Here is an 8,324-nt window from a genome sequence, read left to right on the forward strand (position 1 = left end):
GCATGTGATCGCTACAGGTGACTTTTAGTAGGAAAAGGAAATATTAAAGTTTGTCAGACAATAAGCTGCGGATAGTTTTGAACCAATTCCTAACCAAAACCAAAACAGATATATCCCCCTCAAAAGAATTTTTTTCCCCACTTTAGCAATTTTAACTATTTTGAGGCAAAAATATTTTGGTTCACTGAAGCTGACAGTTCATTAAAGCCTTTCTCTAGCAGACATAAAAATATATTGCTTCTGTTAAGAGTTTGCCCTTAAATATAAAAAGCTATTTGGCTATTATCAGTACACTGAAATTTGAATAAAATAATAATAAAAATAATAAACTGTGCGACTACCAACCTTATTCTGTATTTATTGATTATTGTAGTCATTTTAATGCTTGTCCCCCTCTAAAACAGATTTGCCTTGAAAACAACTATTTGGGTAATCAAAAACAGACACGGGCATAAAGTCATCAGTCAAAGTTATCATCCAGATCTTCCTGTTGCACAAGCTTCCTTTGCCCTGTTTTATTCAGCAGTGAAAATCCTTGATCTATACCTGTTGCTCATAATGGTTCCCATAGTAGCAAACATATCTTTGATCAAATAAAGGCAAAATAAATTTCCAGAATTGTACTTTTGTGAATTTTTCTTCACCGCAAGCAATTATACATATATTTATACTAAACACAGAAAGACAAGTCTCTTTTCTTTTTTGGGAGTGAGTTCAAATAACTAAGTGTTGGGAATGAATAATAGAAATAAATAAATAATAAATAAATAAATAAATAAATCAGATTCCACAATCAATGCCCTTGGAAAATGGAAGGCAGATAAATGCCTCACTAATTTCCTAGAGACCAGAAAATCCTAAAACATGGGACAAATGTTTCCTTGCATAATACTTCCGTGACAGACTGATGGTTGACTTGCCACACCAATTTGATTAGATAATAACTTTTGAAGCAGTGAGCTTCCAGATTGCAACAGACACCTGAACAGACATGTGTGTTCTCCTTCGCTTTACCCTGGCCTCTGCTTCTGGTTACTTCTTTACAATACGTTAAGAAACAGAGATCTTTCCAACACACACTGAATTACCTGTATACCTTCTTCACCCAGTCATGCTTGTTCTGAGATTATTTTGGTCACCAAGCAAAATGAAACTACTCTAAATGGTGACCTTCCTGAAAGAGCTGTGCAATCTCATTATCCTCTTTGTTCCTCTCTCCTTTCTCCTTCTGCCTGGCACAGCTGCAGACAGCAGGGGCTTTAGCTGTTGCTTTTGTAGCTGCTGCCAAAACCACTCACTAGCGCAGCAACTGGTTTATAAAACTGCAGATGTATAGCGTCAGTGTATTTCATACCCCTGTACAAGCGACTGCAAACTCCAGGTCTCTAACTAATAAGTACATAACATTGTTTTATCCAGAGTTTCAAATTAACAGATTGTAAATGGACTTGCTTAGCTATAGGCAAGCTCTTATGGAAGACAAACTATAGATAATTTTCAGGGATAATCAGAATTTTCTCAAAGGAAAAAAAAAAAAAAAGGGGGTGAAGAAAAAAAACAGGACATATTTTCTGCAGAAGCAATAAGTATCGTTTCATCTGCCTGTATTTGGCACACATATATAGTCTACTCTAGGCACCCTAGGCTCTGTTTATAATCAGTACAGATACTTCTAGAAGTGATTTACTTCATGTTAATACATCTGCCTAAGACTAAATTCACAAACTTTTCTCTGGAGCTGTTGGCTTCTCTCCACTGACTCTAAAGGGATCCTAGAGAAAGCACCTTAGATTTAGACATCAGACCTTTACACACAACAGTGTAGACAAGATGAAACTACTCTTTGTCTGCTACCCGGTGAATGCTCCAAGCACAGAAATGCCCACTGAAGCAGATTTGATAAGTAGGGAAATTCTAATCAAATTTAGCTCTAGGTATCTGTTCTGATTATGAGTATGATGATCAGAGTATGATAAAAATTTGAATTCAGATTCTCTAGAATTGGTGTAGATTTTAGAGTAAGTAGGCTATATATCTGTAGGCTCAGGTAGTTGCATTAGAGACACACATTTAGCAGGGAAACATCAAGATTAGAAATTACTGCCTAAATCTTTTTGCAATTATACTTACAGTGCTTCTGTGTTTCAAAAATACAAAATACTATGGACTTCTTCCTCTTACTATTTTTCAATACCTTAATTTTGTAAATCTGTTACTAATGACTAAGTATTAACATCACTTTTATGTAATTTCTGATCCAGTCCCAAACTTGTCACTTCTCTAAAAAAGGTTAGTACATTCAGACAATAGTATTCACTAGTACTTTTAGACTTGTATTGCAGCATGTTGAAAGGCTGCCTCCTTTTCTCTGTTATCCAGGCAGGTTTTCTCAGCTGAGTATCCAGGCAGGTTTTCTCAGCTAACAGATTTTATTGAAAATCATTGCAGTTCCACTGTCATACAACAACAAACCTGTCACTGTGAGACCATTTGAAGTTCCACTAGTGTCCTTATCAAAACTTCATGTGAAACATGTTTTTCTCCTGAGATGTGGCATCTAGATTTTGGGGAGCCCTAGATTCCGTCTGAAAACTGCTGCTATTTTCCTCAAGAAAGAGTCGTCATAGATTCCAACTATAGAACATTTGTTTTTCTGGAGATTGTTCTTAAAAGACTGTACTACATATGCAGTGCTTATGGTTCTGATCATACACTTGAGAGATGGTTTGGGATGTTTCTCTTGGCACCTTCCTCCAAGTTTCACAGATGACTCCAGAGAACGCCTCTGTCTTGAAGATGTCATGGCCTAGGGGGAAAGCATGTTCTTACTGCTTATTAAAAAATGGAGTGTCAGGCAACATTCCCTCAAAGTGATCAAAATGCAAAATGTTGGATGAGACACTATTCTCTATAGTGACTTTCTTGGTCATGTGCTCAGAATGCTAACTTGAGAAATAAAAAACAAATACATCTGAGATTAAGAATGCATTTCAAAAATTTTGCCGTAAGCCCTTTTTTAATCCAGACTTTCCTGTTCCATATAGTATTGTTTAGAAGATAAAACAACTCAAATTGTGTTGTTATATTCAGTTTCCTTCAGAAATATTCAGTCAAAACTGAAGGAAAAAAAAAATAGCACAAGTCTGTTTTAGTTTGCATCCCCTTCTCAGCCTCTTGGATTCTGTCTGGCAAACTGAATTTATCAAACATATAATTTAAATAATAATTTAAACTCTATCTATCTAACTCTATCTATTAAACTCTATCATTTATAAAAATTCAAAATTCACTTTTTTTTGTTCTCAAGATCTTTCATAACCTTCGAAGCTCATTCTGAGCATGTACATGTACTCAGAGCAACACTTGCAGTGTAGCTACCTCTCAGCTGATTGCATGTCACATTCTGTATCGATCCGCAGCTTCCTAAAATGACATTTCACAAGCTCAAGAAGTTGTCATCCCGGATGTATCCAAGTGCTGATGTATTTGACTTCACCAAATAGTTTTATTCTGGAACTGAACCTCATAATGTTTACAAGATTGGAACTTGACCATTAATTTCCAGTCATTTATTTAGAAAAGAATATCACAGCTCTAAGTAGCTGTGTTCACTAGCTGTGTAGCTAGCAAACTAGCTGTGTAGCTAGTTCAACACTACAAACAAAAGTAGCTTTTAAGTATGGGCGCAAGACTACAGCATGATTATTATGTTGCCTTCCCTCACTCATTATGTGAAGGCAACAAACATCTGTGAATTTTATATTTAATTATTTTCAAATTACTCTGTTATTCTGAAGGTCCATGTTCAATAGCATCTTCTAGTGAAACAAAACCAGCTAGATAATGCTCAAGAAATGAGCAATAGATATTTTTTTAATACTACTGTTTCTTTTCTTCTCCAAATACAGCTTACATTTCATTTGAATATATCTGTTATTTAGTGTAAATGTAGACCTATCCTTCTGAAAAGTATGGGAAAAAGCAATTTAGTGAAAATCTTCATAATGAAAAACTGTTAATATATTTCTCATTTACCTAAATATCAGGTCATAGATGTAATTTTTACCTTTGTATCTGAAGAATCTGTTCACAACATATGTTATTTTTCTTTATTTCTAATTTCTTTGCTTTTTTGCATGAAGATTGAAAATCCTCTGAAAAAGACAATAAAATCGCAGATTTTTTTTGCCTAAAGGGCAGAACTGTTCCTTTTCTGTCTAGTATTTACTCCTGTTATTTCAGTTCTGGATGTATTTTTAACTACCAGGGGTGTTAAAAAACAATAGCTTCTATCATTTTGGGGAGGTGAGAAGTGCCCCCATAATAAAATAGTAGCTGTTGCTTATGCTTACCTTGTTTTTCAAAAGGAAATTACATCTTTCTGCTACTACAGGCTGCCACAAATGCTGCTATCTCCATCAGCTAGGGAGGTAATGTGTCACTGCTCTATTACTTTTAACTTCTCTTTCACTGTAAGAAACAGATGTCAACTGTTAAAACCTGTTTTATGTCCCTAAAGGATCCCTTCTCAAGTCATGGTTTTTACAATGTATTAAAGATTTTATAAATATTTATATAAGGTCTTTAAACCCTTTATTGCACTTCATGGTCATAAGACAGGATTTTGATATTAAAAACAAACAAGCTACAGGTGCAAACACTCATTTCCTGAAATTTTACCCTTCTTAATTTCTCAGGCGTGTGCATTCCTATTTAGAGTTTAGAATAAAAACATAATTCTGCCTAGTTTTTCTTATTCTCACCAACAAACATGCATCAACTGAGTTCTTATAGGTAGTTTTAGGTTAAATGGGGTCTTATCAGCACAGGATGAAGTTCAGAAGAGGAAGTGAAGGAAAAAAAAAGGTAGTACGTAATTAATAATGTTTTCTATAGCAAGGAATAGATGTTTAAAGCTCTAATTATTTTTTTAACTGTTTCCTTAACTGTTATTTCTTTAACAAAAAGTCCATTAGATAATCTTTCCTAAATTCTAAATGTTGTATAACATTAAAAAATAATGTTGCAGTTTTGTAAATACTTTGAATTTCTGTAGGAAAAGTTTTATCTCTCTTTTTTTCTCATGATTTTAAATTCAGAATTTTTAGTTTTTTAGAATTTCTGTTATTTTCAAGTGAGCTACTCCAATTATATACCAGTATAACAAACCAGTTTCTCTCATACATATATTTTTCAATGCTACCGAAGTCTGCAGTAAGCCTCTATTCTACTCCTTCTGACCCATTCAGGAACTCATATAATAATCTTATTTTTGTATGTTTTTTTCCTACAGACATTTGAAATAAGTAGCTAAGCAATTAAAATAATGATACACCTCATTCAGCTATCCTGCTACAATTAAGCAGAAAAAAGTATATATACATTCTGTCTATCTATCTGCTCAATTGTAGCATACAAGTAATCAACCATTTATCCAAGCACAAGCTAAAAGACTGAAACAGTTATCAGTCTTCCTAAAATGTCAAAAAATCTTGTTTGTAATTTCCAAACTAGTGACAAAGCTGACAGGTACACAACAGGTAATGAATTATTCCTCCTGAATTAGTAGATGGTAGAAGCCTTCAACATTTCTGACACCAGTTCAGAGTTTGTTAGCTTACACATTCTACACATTCTTTGTTAGATGTCAGGTTGTCATGGGATGTCAGACTGGATTTTCGAGCCTCACTACCTCTGAAATAGATTATAGCAGCTGAGCAATACAACACCCTCAAGTGCAGGCATTAAATTCAACACTACCAATAAATGTGCTAATGACCCATGTTAAAGTTTTAGTTTTCAGCCTAGCCTTGCATCACTCCAGCAAGCAAGCTTCTAGTCCCAGAAGGTCACAGTATAGATATTGCATGTGACAGATACATTTTTTTTTTTCCTCCCCTGAAAAACAGGCAATCATGGCGCCCTGCAAGCAACTCACTACTCAGCTGCCTCCTTCACTTCCCAATCTGCCATACACTCCTTTCCCCAGATACTAAGTCATGAGAACTTAGCAGAGGAAGTACAGATGCTTAAAAAGCAAGGGATGTACTGGAAGACAAATCTCTTGTCTTCCCTGATGCTTGATTCTCCCAGGCTCATTAACCTTAACTGCTGGCCTGGGACCATAACACTGAGCAACTTGCTTCAAGCAGTGTTGTATTGTGCTGTCTCTGTCAATCTGGATTACAGTTTTGGCTGCTGCAATTTTAATTTCTAATTGAACTGATTAAAAACAATGCTCGTGCTGTCAAGGGAAACATACCCATACTACCCATACAAGCTATGGATCAGGAAGAGTTCTGTACAAAAATTCTATTTAGTTTTATTTAGTTTAGTTATTTAGTTTAGAATTTAGTTTTTATTGGCTAATGCTCTGTAGGATTTCTGTTTGTAGTATAAAACAGGTAAGTATATGTATTTAAATGAGTGCATGGTCAGGCATATATATTCATTTCAATTAAATTCACTGGAACACAAAACAAATAACTAAAATTAATAAATGCATTTTCTATGCCTCATAGACTCTTTACTAAATTCAGAAATAATTTCAAGTTCATGAATTCAAAATAAAGAATGAACTACCTTTATTTGGAGTGTCAGTATATTAAATTTTAAATCAAAATACGTATTTCAGGATAGAATTCAATAATTATTGAGAGATACCACTCTTCATAAATTTTAATTAGAGATCATTATGTATCTTTCAAATGTTTGAGATAGATAGATAATTTTAATAGTTGATGTGGTGTAGCCACATGGATTGGAGTTGACACGCATATATATATATATATATATAAAAGCTTATCTTTCAAGGTTAAGGCTAGCCAATTACTGAAATCAAACATTCCCTTTAACATTCATAATAAGCAGAAAGTGAAAAAATCAAAATATCTTGATTTAAAATCTAGTTTTACTGATATTTTGAAATCTTTTTGATCATCCTACATATCATCCTACTTCTACTTTTATTTCTAGCTTTTTCTTTAAGCATCTTGGAAAGGGCAAATACTACTTTTCTAAAAAGATAACATAATGTATACTCTTTCTAACCCCAGCTTCTTAAGAATTTAGTTTTGTTTATAATGTTTGTATGTCAGTCTACAAAATAACTCCATGAATCAAGTACCTGTTTCCTGATCTTTAAGAGATTAAATTTTCAGTTTATAGCTTCTGTTGAATTTCTCAGGTTCTATTCCATAGATTAACTTTTTGTACTCCTTGAGTATAGCTGCTATGAGGAAAAGCAGCTTTTAGATATTACTACTCTGATCCACTAGCATATAACTTTGATTTTGTACCAGATTCAAAACTTGGAAAGTTCAGAATCAAGCCAAAAAGCATGTAGAGTAAAATTATTTTTGTCCATATTGCCAATTAATATTATTGTTTACCTATTCAAGTAATATATATTTATCTTAGGCAGGATCCCAAACAGTGAGAAGAAAATACTTTTGTGTAAAGGTATCCAATAAGAGCACCAGAGTGTATGACATAAAGCTGAATGATAATGAGATAATATTTAAACTATTTTCCAGATAAGTGCTCTTAACTAATGTAATTAATTGTGCCCCCCCCCCGAAAAAGAAAAGAAAAAAAACAAGATTGTGGCAGTTTAACTTCATTTTCCTGTCTCATCAGCTAGTCAAGAAGCCCATTCCATAAAATCAAAATGCAGCATTTGTATAACACAGATACTATTATTTTCAGACCATTTACCATCAAAAAGTAGAATTTTATTGCCATTGATTTGTTCTAATATAATGGGCCAAAATATATTGAAGAAAAACTATATAAAATACAGTTCTCTAAAACAGGAGCCATTTTCCATTAATTAAAGGAATGACACCAGGAATGAATAATATTAGACTTTTATCTTTCCCTCTTTGCCTATATTTCTGCAAAGCAGAAAGAAGAATACTTCCAAAGTTCTCTGGGTTATCTGATAGTGGAGTTTACACACCTAATGATAAATATTTCTAACTTTGCCCATCAATTCAGTATCCTCAGATTATATTTTCACACATGGAAAAACTAGAACTAGCTTCTAAGCACTTTGAATTCTTTTCTAGACTAAAGATCCAGACTTGGCCATTGTCAACCAAGATGGTAAAGTTCAAGCTCCTGCAAGTTTCAGTGGTTTCTAATATGGGCGGGGGGGGGCATTAATTAGGAAAGACACTGACAAGCAAGTGAGAAATTCAACATAAATTTAGGACATTATTGATAACTTCATAATTTATTATTATTAATAATAATATTTTATTATGTATTTATTTTAATTTAGGACATTATTTATAACTTAGTGAAACACACTGTGTGTATTT

This window comes from Tinamus guttatus, unplaced genomic scaffold, assembly GCF_059628265.1.
Source record: "Tinamus guttatus ecotype Peru unplaced genomic scaffold, ASM5962826v1 Tinamus_guttatus_pri_ptg000668l, whole genome shotgun sequence".
NCBI lineage: Eukaryota > Metazoa > Chordata > Aves > Tinamiformes > Tinamidae > Tinamus > Tinamus guttatus.